Source organism: Microtus pennsylvanicus, chromosome 14, assembly GCF_037038515.1.
Source record: "Microtus pennsylvanicus isolate mMicPen1 chromosome 14, mMicPen1.hap1, whole genome shotgun sequence".
Classification (NCBI taxonomy): domain Eukaryota; kingdom Metazoa; phylum Chordata; class Mammalia; order Rodentia; family Cricetidae; genus Microtus; species Microtus pennsylvanicus.
This window is the reverse complement of record NC_134592.1, coordinates 66,085,855-66,102,634: the sequence shown is the minus strand read 5'-3', so window position 1 is coordinate 66,102,634 and position 16,780 is coordinate 66,085,855.

The following is a 16,780-nucleotide window of genomic DNA, read 5'->3' as shown; positions in this document are numbered from 1 at the left end:
TGTTTGAGTGAATTACATAATGCAAATAAACCTTTTGCTTGGAGCCTGACCTTACTGGGATTTCATTAAGTAATAAATGACAAATAGATAAGAACTGATTAGGAATAAACAATACAGGGAAAGTGATAACTAAAATAAGACTATTGACAGAGTCAAGCACTGTAAGATGTATTTCAGTTTCTATGCCAGTCTACTGACTGGAATCCTGTATTTCTATTTCATGCTTCCCATTCTTGGCAGACATCTTCGCTGTTAATACAGAGCTGATTTTCCAGTTTGCAGAGACCACAAACAGTTCCATGCCAGGCTCTGTGGAGGGGGAGTATCGTGTACATTCTCAGAGAAAGCCAGTCTCCCTTCTCAGAGCTGGGTGCACAAAACCCACTTTGACTTCATCACCCAGTTGTTCCCCACCTTGTGATGGGTGTTACCTGCCATGGCTGCCTTCTCAGCCAGGTACTTTCCATTTCCAAACTCAGTGATGCTTTTCTCTTCTCTGATCTTCCTACACTGAAGAAAATTATTCTTATTCTTGTTGCTGGTGGAAAGTGAATGAAACTGATGTTGAGTCCAGCTGCCTGACTCAGTTTCATGGGTTATCTTATTACTATTTATTATTATTATTTATGATGATGATGTTGCTAGTGATGTCATCTCCCTGCAACTAAGATTTTTCTTCTTGGCTTGATTTATTTGTAAGTTACCTATCCAGGACATTAAAGAAGCCCCCAGAAAAAAATAATGATGCAGAAACTACAGTAAAAAGAATCATTGGTATACCTATTTAAACCTTTTACATAATTCTATGTGTCTGTAAATGGAGAATGTCTCCAGTTGAACACTAGCACATCATTAATACTTGGTCAGTCTCCAGAAAGCTGTGTGAGTTATTCACAGGGGTTTCTGTAAAATACAGAGTGTTTCTAGAATTCATGCTTCTCTTCACTCATAGATGAGATTGCTATGGATGAGGCAGAGGAGTCATGGACTTAAGATGCATTTTGATATATGTTTCAGGAGTGTCCCTAAATGATTGATGTGGGATTCCCCTCTGTATGCTGTGAATATTATTGGTTAATAAAGAACAGCTTTTGGTATATAGCAGAGCAGGGTAGAACAGAGGTAGGCGGGGAATGCTGGACTGAATGCCGGGAGGAAGAAGACTGAGTCAGGGAGAAGCCATGGATCCACTGTCATAGAAAGACATGTTGAAACTTTGCTGGTAGGCCACGACCTTGTGGTGATGCACAGATTAATGGAGATGAGTTAAATTAAGATGTATGAGTTAGCCAATAAGAAGCTACAGCTAATGGGCCAAGCAGTGATTTAAATAATATAGTTTCTGTGTGATTATTTTGGGGATTAGCAGCAGGGAACCAACAAGCAGCTTCCTCCAACAAATGATTGCATTCTTTAAAGTAACAAAGGGTAAAAGAACTGAGAGGGGACAATGATCTCAGATTTCTGGAATAGCCCTGGTGACAGGCAAAGGAGAGAGACTACTGTGAAAATTAGGAGCCTCTCATTAATGCTGGTGCAAGCCAGTAACGACTTAAGATGTTGCAGAATGTCCCTACAGTTCCTCTGTTTGTACAAGTAAAGAGGTGAGTATGTAGGTTTTGTACCAAAGACCGCAAAACAGACAGGTAAGACCCAAGTGTGCTTTTCAGTAACTGTCTTATTTTCCTTCTTGGTGATTTAGCTTTTGATCAGATAGTTGTCAGGTCTGACACTATGGACTATTCTAGCACCTGCTGATATTCATGTCAAAGGCTGGGAAATAACCAGTGCAGGAACTGAAGTCCACTGATTTCTTCACTCACAATCCAGACCAAGAGGCTGCTGGAGCTTCTTGATTACAGAAGTATTTTGGGAATTTAGTTAAGATTAGATGAGTGTGTGGATTTAGTTTTCATTTATTTTATATGTCCTGTGGCAACCAGTAGACAGATAATGGCTATTGTGTTTTAAACAAATATAAAGAAACCAAGTAGTTGGAATTATATGATGAATTATTCTTCCATATTTATCAACTTGCCATATGTAAACCTGACTTCCAAATGTACTTAGTGTTGGAGAAGGTCCGCTTGTTTGTTCCCAGCTGCCTGGCTAGCTTAGACCCTAAATAACCACACAGAAACTGTATTCATTAAAAAACTGCTTGGCCCATTATCTCTAGTTTCTTATTTGCTAACTCTTACATCTTAATTTAACTAATATCCATTAATCTGTGCATCACCATGAGGTCGCGGCCCACCAGCAAAGTTTCAGTATGTCTATCTCCAGCAGTAGCTCCATAGTGTCCATGACTCTGCCCCTTTTTCTCCCAGCATTCAGTTCCGTCTTCCCCACCTACCTAAGTTCTGTCCTATCATCAGTCCAAGGCAGTTTCTTTATTCATTAATTGTAATCACAGCACACAGAGGGGACTCCCACATTAATTTGGCACACAACTCAAAAGTAATGGTCACTTATGAAATTCCAGTGTGGTATACTATAGTAGGTGGGGTATTCTATATACTTACAAAGCATGGTTTTTCCTTCAGGTCAGGCTAAGCTTTTCCAGTAATCGAAGAACCATCATTGTAACCCTAACTGACTGTGTTGTAGACTTATGGAGAATATACAAACATAAACATTTCTTTGGGAAAGGAAAAGGCCCACTCATTGATACTATATCCCTGGCACTCTGCCCAAACCATTGTATACTTCATTTCAGTTATTTCTCAAAAAAAAAAAGCAACAAGGTTTGCAGTGCCAAAGATATGAATGCCCGTGGGACCACCATTGTTTTCCACCGTATTTTTTCCTTCCATTCATTTACTTTATGTCTTTCTTCCTATCTCTGTCCTTTTCTTTGCTCTCATTTTCTGGATTTACTGGCCCAGTGGTTTTCTTCCCTCCCTGTCTCTGGGCTTGCTGCTCTGTCGTCTTGGGTGTGCCAAAGGCTCCTCGGGGTGTCCTTTTATGCCACTGGCAACTTTTGAAGTTAAAACTGTTGTAGGCGGCTGGTGTAAGTCAAATTACATTTGGCAAAATGTGTGTTCTGTATCTGGAAACTGGGTTATACTCATTTTAGAACAATTAACTAGATAATTACTCTGGCATAAGAACAGCCTTGTGCTATTCTTGTAACAAAACAGATAATTTTAACTGTAGCTCTACCTAATACTTCCAGGGAGTGGGAAAAAAAACCTGGCCCATCAATTAAATGTCTCCAAAGATTCTTTGTGTTCTCTTTTATGGGAATTCTGCTGGTCATAATTACTATGTTGTTTTGGAAATGGGAGTTCTTGATCTCTTCTGAACTAAAATGTTAGTGCTATCTAAATAAATCAAGGCAGCCACGCAGAGAGAAAAGAGTCCATCACTGGTTCTTTTGCCGATGGTCTTCAGATAGGCTCTTTCTCCTGGATTGCACAGAATTTCACATCAGCAACCAGGAAAAGGGTGAGATTTTTTCTTTTTTCTTTTTTCCAGCTCTTTTATATTTGTCAGGACAATGTCAGTTTGTATTTCAATCTAGAGCCAGAGATAGATTTTAAAATGTTATGGGATGCACTCTCTCCAAGCCTCTTGTTGTTCTGACCATATTGACTGTTCTCCTTACATTTCTCTTTTGGGCTCTCTGTTCATCATCTTGGAACTCAACCTGCACATTCCACCTCCTGCCTAAGTACTCTTGCTGCCACCTGGTTGTAATTGACCTTTAATAGACTAGTGACTCTAATTCTACTTAAGGGCCTTTCTACATGCACTGGTTTCCTGCTCTTAGGGTTAGACCGCAGCACTGTAGGATATGATTTTTCCAATGCCCTTCCCAGTCTATATTTTAGAGGACATTTTTGGGTAGCATTTTTTCCTTCTGATAAGTAAATGCTTATTAATTAGCCAATTTGTTATTGGTACACCATTGAATTAGATGAAGAAATAATGATTTTATGTTAAGAGGATTTTTACTAAATTTGTCTGGTTCTGTATCACAGGGTATCATCACATCAAATTGACTTTGCTAGAATACTTGTTCATTGCAGTTATTTTGAAATTCCCTACTAAATAAATATTCTGTCTTCTTTTTCATTAAGTTTGAAGGGGATACAAAGAGAAAACATTCAAGAATGTGTAGACTGTCATTATAACAAGCATACAAAATATCATAATATAAAACAAAGGCATTTGGTTCCATGGACTAGAGTAAAATGCAGTTACTGTTCTTACTATTCAGTATTTTCTCCATCGAATTCATATTGAAAATGATTGTCAAGCTCATTCTCTGAAATATGTCATATTCTCATTTAAAAAAATGTTAGTGCTCAATATCACTTTCCATTCTATGCTTACTTTTTGTCTTTATTTCTTATCATCTTTTAAATAAACATTGTGCTTTGTCATTAATTTTATTTTAGTTGATTTGTAAAAACTTAATTGCACATAATAATGAGGTACTACATGATGTTTCCATTAATATATACATTGTGAAATGTTGTGATCAAGTTTGACAGAGCATTTGCTCAAACATGCATAATTTCCTCACAGTTAAAAAGTATTCAAAACTCCTTTCTCTAAGCTTTTTTCACAAAAATTGTTTTATTTTTTTATGCGGATGTGTCTGAGCATCAGCTTCCCACATAAGTCAGGAGAGGATGTCAGAGTCTATGGAGCAGGAGTTGCAAGTTGCAATCATTTCTGAGCCACCTTATGTGGGTTGCAATCATTTCTGAGCCACCTTATGTGGGTACTGGGAACTGAACTTCAGTCCTCTGAAGTAGTAATAGTAGTAATATTTGCTCTTAACCATTGAGCCATCATCCCAGGCCCTCATCTAGCTTTTTGCTGTTGTTGTTCATAAAAGTACTGCCCTTTTACTAAATAAAGTTTTAAATGGGTATTCAATATATGTATAGTAAACCACGTTAGCAAACATGAAAACAACGATAAGAACAAAAGCAAAAAGCAACAACCACAACAAAAAACCCTATTCTTTTATTTATTATGTGCTGGCTGCCGTTTCCCCTTCCTCTGCTTCCCTGAGTCTCCCCATGACCTCCCCTCTCTCTTAAATCCCTCCCCCTCCTCTGCCTCTGCTCAGAAAGGACTGGCCTCCCAGGGATATCAACCAAGTATGGCATACTATGCTACAATAAGACCAGATATATAACCTCAAATTAAGGCTGGATAAGGCCACTCAGTAGGAGGAAGAGGGTCTCATAAGCAGACGAAAGAGTGAGAGATAGCCTGTGCTCCCATTGTTGGGAATCCCACAAGAACACCAAGCTTCTAAGCCATAACTTAGATGTACAGGACCTAGGTCAGGCTCCTCCAGGCTCCCTGATCTCTGCGAGCCTCTCTGAGTCCTAGTCAGTTGGTTATGTGTGTCATATTCACATGGGGTCCCCTACCCTGCTGGTTCCTTCAATCCTTCCTTCCCCTCCTCTGCAGGATGCTTTGGGCTCTGGCTAATGCTTGGCTGTGGGACTTTGCTTCTGCTCTTATCAGTTGCTGGGTGAAGTTTCTGGTCTTTGTGATGACAATTCTGCTAGGCTCTGGTTCCAGAACACTCTGCAGGCAGAACACACTGTAGTATGAAGGTTTTGTGGCTGGGTTGGTGTCCCAATTCCTCCACTTGAGGCCTTGCCTGTTACAGAAGATGTAACAGACTCCATGCTCCTCCCCATTAGTAGGAGTCTTTGCTAGGATTACTCATGTAGATTCCATGGAGATGAAGTTTCCATTGCATTAAGTTTCCACCTCAACTTCGAAATGTGCACCCCCCCATTCTTGTCATTTCCCCCAGTAATTTCTCTCCTTACCATGTGATCCCTTCTGTTCCCAACCCCAGCCACCCAGAGTCCAGCCTTGGTATCTCTTCTATGTACCCTTTCCAGGAAGACCTGTGTCTCCTCTTAAGCCCTCCTCAGTACTTAGCTTTTCGGTGTCTGTGGAGTGTATCCTGGCCATCCTTTATTTAGCAGCTCATGTCCACTTATAAGTGAGGACACACCATGGTTGTTTTTCTGGATCTGGGTTACCTCACTCAGGATGATTTTTTTCAAGTTCCATTCATTTGCCAGCAAATTTCATGATGTTTTTACTGGTCTAGCTAGATCTCCAAGTACTATATTGAATAGGTAAAGAGAGGACAGTCTTGTCTTGTTGCTGATTTTAGTGGAATTGCTTTGAATTTCTCTTCATTTAACTTGATATTGGCTATAGGCTTGTTGTAAATTGTCTTCATTTTGCTTGGGTATCCTTGGATCCCTACTCTCTTCAAGACTTTTATCATAAAGGTGTGTTGAATTTTGTCAAAGACTTTTTAAGCATCTAAAGGGTGATCATGTAGTTATTTTCTTTAAGTTTATTTACGTTGATAGTTTTTCCTATATGGAACTATCTCTACATCTCTGAGATGAAGCCTACTTGATCATGTTGAATGATATTTTTCATGTGTTCTTGTATTCAGCTTGCAAATATTTTATTAAGTATTTTTGAATCAGTGTTCATGAGGGAAATTCATCTGTAATTATTTTTCTTTGTCAAGCCTGTGTTGTTTGTGTATCAGGGTAACTGTAGCCTCATAAAATTAATTTGGCAATATTCCTTCTGTTTCTGATTTGTGAAATAATTTGAGGAATACTGATATTAACTCTTCTTTTAAAGTCTGATAGAATTCTGAAATAAAACCATCTGGCCCTAGGCCTGCCTGCCTTTCTTTCTTTCCTTCTTTCTTTCTTTCTTTCTTTCTTTCTTTCTTTCTTTCTTTCTTTCTTTCTTTCTCTCTCTCTCTCTCTCTCTCCCTCCCTCTTTCTTTCTTTCTTTCTTTCTTTCTTTCTTTCTTTCTTTCTTTCTTTCTTTCTTTCTTTCTTTCTCTCTCTCTCTCTCTCTCTCCCTCCCTTCCTCTTTCTTTCTTTCTTTCTTTCTTTCTTTCTTTCTTTCTTTCTTTCCATTTTCTTTCTCTTTCTTTTGTTGGGAGACTTTTAATGACTGCTTCTATTTCCTTGGGGTTTATAGGCCCACTTAAGCTATTTATCTATCTTGATTTAATTATTGTTAGTGGTCTGCCCATTTATTTTATTTTATTATTTTGGAGTATGAGTTTTTGAAGTATGACTTAGTGATTCTTTAGATTTCTTTGGTGTCTCTTGTTACGTCTCCATTTTCATTTCTGATTTTGTTAATTTGGACAGTCTCTCTTGTTCTCTTACTTTGCATAAGGGTTTGTCTATCTTTTTGATTTTCTCAAAGAACCACTTCTTTGTTTCTTTGATCTTAAGTGAGGTGTTTCTCTTCAGTCAGGGAGATTAACTATGAAGGCTGGCAGCAGATAGAGCAATGTCAGCAGCTAAGACAAGCCCCTTAATCCTAAGAAGGTATCTGGTGTTTCTGTGTAACATCTGCTCCTTACACTCTTTAAAAGTTAGTTTAGGGTAGAACACAAAGTAGTGTGTTTGAAGGTGACATAGCAGACCACTGTGGCACCTCTGCCTACATATATGATTTTGGCATTGATATTCAATGCTCTTAGACTCTCTGAAAACTTCCATCACAGGAGAAACTTCACAAGGTAGTTTAATTTCATTGTTCATCCTATATAATAATTTGGATTAGAGACTGGTCATGATACATACGGCTCTTCATATATGTATGACATGTATTTGTATTTTTGTTTGTGTTTGTATATGAAGGCCAGAGAACAATATCCAATGTCTTTTTTCTTTTTTTTTTTAAAAAAATCTCTCTATACCTTATTGCTTTGAGACAGTGTCCCAGAGCTTGGTGCAGACTAGGAGGGCTGCATAGTGAGCGCCAGATTCCTGCTGTTTCCACTCCTCTCTCCACTGTTGCTAGATTTACAGCTTTTTACAGGGGTGCTAGGAATCCAAACTCAAGGTCTCATGCATATGTAGAAAACTTTATCCACTGAGCCACCAATCCAGACTCCATCTTACATGCTGTTTATTTGGCTTCCAGACAGTATTCTATCATGCAAATGTCATAGTTAAAATTATGTAGTTGCCTGTCTACACTTCTTTCCCTGTTACATGTATATTCTCCTTAATCTTGTTTACATTACAGCACTAAATAGCTCCTGGAGAGCATAATGATACTTTTATTTCCACTGAGCATGGCTTTCTGCTTCAGTCATCTCATAATACATTGCTGTGCAGTGCTAAAGTAATGCCTCCTCAAAATGGTGAAATGAACTTACAAATGAGCGTTTATTCAATCTTTAGTAATTGTGGAATAAATCTCCCAGGAAGGAGTAAGAAAAAGCTCTCTTACTTTATGATTTCTTCTCGTGCTTTTAAGTTAATTCAATTTGTTGTTATATACACGTAAATATATTATAAGCCCAGTGCAAAGTGGCTGAAATTTTGAATTGTTTACAAACTTATTCTTTAATGTTTTTTTAAAAGTAAAGGAACTACAAAGCAATATGACAAGGAGTTAAAAATAAATTACTCATAAAATTCACTTTCATGTTAATGAAGTATGTGAAATGAAACTATACCTTTAAAAATAGGTAATACTTAAGAAATTTATCATCTTGGATAAACAGTCTTATTAAGATCACAAACCACGGGCTTTCTAGTTCTGTTTCTCTACTTGTGTCTTAAGAAAGTGGTTTCTTTTCCTCAACCCTGAAAAAAAATCCTGAACAAAACAATGCAGGCTGACTTAGTCATTACAGATCTAATAATCTAACTTTCCTTACATACTGTAGTTAAATATAGGGTGGTTGTCCTCAAACTTTTTAAAGATTCCAACTGTTCTTACTCTAATACCATATAATACCTATTGGAAAAAAGTGTTTTATTTTAATATTCAAAGGATCCAAACCTTCCTCAAGGGAGTGGGTTATCATAATAAACTGACAAATACATAAACATGTACATGATGTTGTGTAAACCCATGTATTTCCATTCACACCATCCATCAACTATCGACTCATGTCCAGTCCCCGTGTAGGTCAGCCCTACCCAGTGCCTAACCCCACACAAACTGTTTGAATAAATATCACTCACCTTCATACATCTCAACAAGGATTATCTAAAGTACAATATCACAGACTTATACTTAATTAATAATCGAGAGCACAAATTGCCCAGTAATGTGAAATATCACTGAAAATGTCAAGATTTTTAAAAAGTACTTTTTTTTTCAATTGAAGTATGTATGTTAATGATGTGGGATTCCCCTCTGTATGCTGTGAATGTTCTTTGTTACCATTGGTTAATAAAAAAAGCTGCTTTGGGCCTCTGACAGGGCAGAATAGAGCAAGGTGAGAATTCCAAGCAGAGATAGAGTAGAAAAGAAGGCAGAGTCAGTGAGACACCATTTGTGGCTGAAGGACACAGACACCCCAGAACCTTGTTGGTAAACTATGAGCCTTGTAGTAAAATAAAAAAAAAATAGTAGAAATGGGTTAACTTAAGATATAATAGTTAACCAGGAATATGTCTAAGTCATTGACCAAGCAGTGTTGTAATTAATAGTTTCTGTGGATTATCTTGGGTCCGGGCAACTGGGAAATGAATGAGCAGTCTCTGCCTACACATTAGCATCCACTGCTAGAATTCCGGTAGTGTTTTCCCCTCCTTGTTCTGAGGATTCACTTTAAAACACAGTGTCCTGGCAGCTAGTATTAATTGATTTGGCTATACTCTTCATATTCTTTCCCATTTCTAACCTTTTTGGAACTATTAGAATATATGGTTAGGACATTATGTTTTCTCTCTCATGTCATTTAGCTATAGTCAGAAGTTCATTTTTAGTAAATTCTTGAGAAAGCTTATGATTATTGCAATTTCCAAATTCCTAAATTTTTATAACATTTTTCATCATTTTTCTTCTTGATGACACATATGCTAAATATAAATCCACTGACTCAAGTTTCCCAGCTGATTTTCTTAAATACGTTTCCTCTTGTTTGTACTTTTGAGACAGGATCTCACTATGATGCCCAGCCTGTCCTTGAACTTGTTCTCAAACTTTTGATCTCCTTGCCTCTGTCTCAAGTGCTAAGATCACAGACACACCAGCCTATCCAGCAGTATGTGGTTGCTGCCATGAAGTGTTGTAGAATTTTTAGCAGCTGATGTTTCTTTTTTAGTGACTTGTTTGTTTCATTTTGTTTTTGCCTGGCTGCCCTGTGGAATTTTTCTCGTTTCATTTTATCATCAGTTTGAGTCTCTGTGCTGTGGACACTGGTCATAATTTCAATGAATATACTCTAAAGTCTTCTTTATTTCAAAACGTGTGGCATAAAGTTTAAAACATTCAATTGTCATGTACAGTTTCCTTTTATATACGTGTATTCATTGCATCTTTTCTACTTTTGCTTCTGTGGGGGCATTATCTTTTAAAATTCTTCTTTGTTATTAATTTTTTGTTGCCATACAAAAAAATGGAATCACTAATGACGTTTGCACATCTGTGTATCATTGGACTTTGCCTCCAGCCCCTCAGCCTTTATTTCTTATATCACTATTGCTTAAATCTTTTATCTATCTTCGTTATTTTAATCTTTGAAATTTAAAACTTTGATTCCTTTCTATATCTTTTTAACTGATGTAGTATACTTATGTTTTCATTAAGTTCATTATTATAGCTTGACTATTTTAAAAACATTTTACCATGCTTATTGATTTAGAGAGTGTGAGAATACATGCAGACCCATGCATGGTGACGGTGGTACCAGTAGCAGTTGTAATGACCGTGGTGGGAGTGCTCATAGTGTTGGTGGTAGCGTTAGAGGTGGTGGTGGTGGTGGTTGTTGTGGTGTTAGCATGCATGTCATGTGCATGCAGGTGCCCACACGGTGTCACAAACCAGGTGTGGAGGTCAGAGGACAACTTGTCAGAGCCTGTTATTTTCCACCACCATGTGGGACTTAAGGTTATCAGCTGAGCAGCAAGTGGTTTACCCTCTGGGATATCTTGCTGTCCCCTGAAATATTTTTATTTATTAATATTTCATATGTGTTCATGTGTCTTTTGAAGCCTATTTAACTCCAGTAATTGAAATATTATCTTTCAACATCAGACCTACAGTATTTTTTCATGATTTTTAAATTGTTTTAGGGTAATATAGAGTATTAGAATATTGTTTTTATCTCTTCGGTATAGGTCCCAAAGTTTATTTATATAGAGTGATTATTGTATAACTTATTAAATATTTAAGTGATAATTTGAGTGTCCTATTATGGTCTTTTTCTTGTAGAGACTAATAAATATACTTTAGGATTTCCCCTTCCTTCCTTCCTTTCTTTTTTTCTTTCTCTCTTTCTTTCTTTCTTTCTTTCTTTCTTTCTTTCTTTCTTTCTTTCTTTCTTTCTTTCTTTCTTTCTTTCTTTCTTTCTTTTCAAGACTGAGTTTCTCTGTAGCTTTGGAGCCTGTCCTGGAATTACCTCTTGTAGATCAGACTGACCTTGAACTCACAGAGATCTGCCTGCCTATGCCTCCAAGTGCTGGGATTAAAGGTGTGCACCACCACCACCTGGCTATTTTAGGATTTCTTACCTCACAATGTCAAGATTCCTTTCTCTCTCTTCGGTGTGTTGACAAATATCCCTTTAAACTCTTTGGCATGTGGAGGACTGTTTCTCTCTCTTGTTCATCTGGATCTTATTTTTCTCTCCATTTTCCTTTGCCCAGCGTGATTTCTCCACAGTGCAGAACTTGTCAGAAGCCAGTGGATTAGTTTTCAGAGTAGGAAAGTCCTAGGGAACTCTCCAGTCACCCCACATGTCACGTCCTGTCAACTGGAGTCCAGGAGGTCTTGTTCTGTGTTGAGCTGCTATTCTTGTTTTGGTCTCTTGACTATTCTGATTTGTGCCAGAGCCTCCCAGATCTTTTGTTTTTCTCCCTTACAGATTCTAATTCTACCTGGGTTTTGTTGCCAGTGCTGGTTTTAATTTAACACCTAATATTCTCTGGCTTTATAGACACCTTGCAGCTACACACACATATATATGTATATATACACACTTATATATACACACATATATATAGTGTGTGTACATATGTGTGTGCAAGTGTGCATGTGCACGCATGTATATGACTCTACTTTTATGGCTCCAGTTATTCTGTAATTCCTCTTGGAAGCTGGTAAGACTCAGATGTCTACTCAGAAACTTTGCCATTGTTATTAATTTTTCAAGCTCATTTCATACCTATGTAATTTATTTAATATTTCTAAAGTAGAAAAATCACAAGAAAACTTTCCTCTGAAAAAGTTTCCAGTTAAATTTTTTTACATAAAATATTACATCTTATTTGAATTGGAAGTCACAAGTTCCCATGGGAATATTTTCTAGGGGAAAAATAAGACAAATTAATTAGTCTCATATTTTAGCCAGGGTAGTAGGTAACACCTGAGCAGCATAGTTAGGCTCCGCTCTAGCTACATCTCTCTTGCTGTGGAGAGACACAATGACCACAGAACTCCTATCAAGGAAAACACTTAATTTGGGGTAGCTTATAGTTTCAGAGGTTTAGTCCTTTATCATTTTGGCAAGAAGCATGTTGCTGGAGGAGCTGGATTGGCAGACATCAGGAAGAGACACGTGACACACTGGCCAGGCTTGAAGAGCTGAGAGAGACCTCAAAGACTGCTCTAAGAGACAAACTTCCTCCAATAATGCCACACCTACTGAAACAAGCTCTACCTCCTCATATTGCTACTCCCTACAGGTCTATGGGGGCCATTTTATTCAAACATCACAGGCTTGAATTTGACACTAATCAGTATCACGAGTAATATACTAATCAGAATATGAAGTTTAGGGCTCAGTACATTGCATGTGAATAACTAAGCTCATTTTCTCTTCAAAACCTTCCTTGCTAAAGTATTCTGAAACTGACAACTCAATGTATTGAGTGCCCGACTTAGCAGTCTCCTTACCACAAATACCCATTTGTTGCCAACAACATTAACAACACAGAAAGGATGCTTAAGTGAAGTTTCTGGTGCAGGCTTTGCTGGAGCAAGGATGAGACTCATGACTAAGGACAAGCAGAGGAATAAAATGCCAGATTTTAAAAAAGATCAACACTCAGAACATTGCCCAGAATGAAGGCTGGAAAACTATAGATCACTTATCTTCTCTTCCCCTAACCACACTGGCAGTATAACCACAGAGAAAAGGAACTGATGGGTGCCCAGGCTTTGCCTGATAAAAAGAGAATCCCTCACTTCACGAATGCCAAGGATAGAATTCTTTCCTCTCATCAGCTTCTAGATTCATAGGCTGTGCTTACATCAAAGAACTGCTGTTTGTGGCAGAGATGCTATTGTTTTCTTTAAGATAACAAGGATGCTTTTCTCCATTGTATAAATGCATACATCATACACTCATTTGGAAATAAGTACAGTAAGTGACCAGGATGAAAAGAGAGGGCTGTAATTCCTCAAGCCCATGGCAGCTGTGAAAAACACCTCAGATAGCTGCTGATGCTGAAGTAGTAAGAGCTTTTGCTGCCCTCATGCTAGAGATGCAACTTTTAATGTACTATATGAGATTGATCAGGATTTTAGAGTTCCAGAAACCCAACATAAAGAAAGTGGAACTTATCACAGTGAAAGTGTATGTATGGATGCATACGAAAAATGGGAATTGAAAGAGTAAGTGATGAGAGTCCCATCATAACCAGGCAGGCAATTATCAACATCACCAGCTTGCCAATAAAATGTTGTATTTTCAGAATTTGTGTAAGAACCAGAAAGAACAATAAAAGCGTGATCCACCTTCAGTAATGGATTGGAAGAAGGGAAGGGGTTTATCTTTTGTAAAATAGGGAGGCAGCTAGCTAAAGAAGGTTTTCAAAGGAAAAAAAATTCAGCAGCAGAGTAAAAGCCTCATCACAGATAAAGTATAATAGAATTAGACTTTAGGTATAAAATCAGTAGAGAGCAAAAAACAAAGCCATCCAAGAATTTAAAAGGAAATTTAAAGAAATGAACATCGCAATATAGGCAGTAATGACAGAGTAGCAGGAGGAGCCAATCTAGCAGTTACAGGTGATTCAGAATTATAATTGGAACAAAACAATATTTAAAAGTGAAAAAGAATAAAAGCCTTTGTCAAGTTGAATATAGATGCTCCATAATTGATATAGAAAAAGCAAAAGAATGAGATTCTATCTAAACTCACTTCACTGCAAGGTTTTAGGAAAAATTAAGAAAGGAAAATGTCTCACTGAGTCAAAGCAAATGAGTATTTTCTGAAAAGTGACAAATTCTAATGAGCCTAGGATATATATATATATATATATATATATATATATGTGTGTGTGTGTGTGTGTGTGTGTGTGTGTGTGTGTGTGTGTGCGCGCGCGCGCGTGTGTGATATTTTTAGGTCATTATACATAGTGGCAAGAAAAGAAAGTTCTTTAGTGGGTAAAATACACAGAAAGACAAAACTTGAGGGGAAATAAGAAGATTTTTAACCTGTCGGATTTAATATGTAATATGTAAATACTGAAGAGGAATACTTACAAGATATATCTATTAATATTTCTTTTCTGTTACTGTCATAAAACAATATGACTAAGACAAGTCATAGAAGGAAAGGTTTATTTTACCTTAAAGTTCCAGAGGGATGTGAATCCATCCTTTTGGGAGACTTAGCAGCGAGACAGGACTGGAAAGCTGAGAGCTCACTTCTTCAAATGTAAGCCTCACAAACTCAAAATGGTGTCAAGCTTTTAATCTCAAAGCCTGCCCTGAGTGATATGCTACCTCCATCAGGGCTACACCTCCTAAGCCTCCCTAAATAGTGCCACCACTGGAGAACAAGGGTTCAAACATCTGAGGTGATGAAGGACATTCATAATCAAACCCCTACAGTACACAAAGAAGACATGGTACCCATATACTGCTCTTAATAATATAAAGAACGTCAGACACAGGTGGTCAGGTGGCTCAACAAGTAAAAATATGTGCGGGCAAGCCAGACGACATGAATTCAATGCCTGGAACCACATAAAAATCTGTCTTCAGTGCCATTTATCTGTAGTCAATCCCGGCATTCGTAAGGTGATAGGGGAAGAGGAAGCTAGAGAATCTTCTAGATTCTAGGATCTAGAAGCTCCCAGGCCTGCTAACCTGGAATACATAGTATAAATAATTAAATAGGAGGGTTTTTTTTGCTTTATTTTTCACCCTCATATTTTTTTTTCTTTTTGTGTCTAAAATTAAGTGGCTATAGCTTTGTGGGTAAATTTCTGATTCTTCTCTCCTATTCCATTTATTTGTAACTTTGTTACATCAGTATTTGCTATTATGGTTTTACATTTGAGATCATGTATCACCTCCCACATTGTTCTTTTTGATTGTTTAGTACAACTTGGTTATGGCATATGAATTTCTTAATGTAGTCTATATCGCCATACTTTCTTTCTTGATCTGTGTTGTTTCTTATTGCCTAGTTCTGTGGCATATGGCTTGTTCTTATTTTCTAAGTCCAGGAAGTATACTGTTAGGTTTTTCAGTTGAAATATCTCTGGTTTTGGTTTTTGGGTCTTTGGGGGTCTTTTTTTTTTTGGCACTCATAGTGAAAACTTCCCTATTAGGCTTGCTTTAAACCTGCCATTTCAGACTGCGTGGGTCAATGACCTGTATTATAGGCTTGTTCACATGCCAATAAAGTAAGGCCATATTCGCAATTGAGGTTTCTTCTTCCAAAACGACTCTAGCTTGTGTCAAGCTGCCATAAAAGCAGCACAGATTCTAGCAATTCCTTCAAAGTGGTAAAAGTTCCACAAACTTAATAAGTTATACTGAATATTGAAGATAGTGCGCGTGGATGAAGATAACTTGCTCTTGACTGAGGATTCTGTCCCACCAGGTCCCATAGCCATTTGGTCCCAAAGAATCACAAAGAGGTCTACATTAATCATACACTGGTTGGCCTAGTAGCTCAGGCTTCTTAAAAACTCTTATAATTATATTAACCTATAATTCTTGTCTGTGTTAGCCACATGGCTTTGTACCTTTTTCAGTGAGTCAGTCACATTTTGCTTGTTCTGTGTCTGACTTCCTCTGTGTCTGGATGACGACTGCAGATTCAAATTTTTTCCTACCTGGCTACTGGCCAATCAGTGTTTTATTAAAATACTGTTGACAGCGCACTGACCATTGTCCCACAGCAACTTTCCATTAGAATACCACTCACCTTGAATGAAAGAAAACTTTACATTTAAAAAAATATACCCACTTGACTTTTTATGCAACTTGATTTTGCATAATATATTTAACAGTTGGTAGGCAATATATAGTATAGTTAAATGTAGGCTTTAGATTTAGACAACTGTTAGCTTTGTAAGCATTTTCTAAATTCTCTGAATCTCATTGCTTGAATGTTCTAAAATGTTACTAATAATGACTATATTCTTAGGTAAAATATCATAAAGTAGAGATTATGTGGCAAAATCCCTTGCTCAGAACCACTTTGGAAATGGAATAAATTATAAATAGTTAATGTTACTATACCTACTACTACATTTGAATGATAAAAGTCACTATGTTGAATATATTACTTATACATGCTTTTGTGCTTATCCAACTATCAAATTAGCAAGTCAAATATGTATGAAATGTTACAAACTGATAATATGTGAAGATTCTTTCATGCTTCAGAAATTTGTAAATATCCTCTTTGAACTTTGTTTTGAAGGAGATATTTACACCTATTAGTTCCTTAAAAATACAGCTAATCTGTTTTCAAGTTATGTCATAATTATTTTTCAAGTGTCTTTCCAGAGCGGGTATGTAGCTCAGT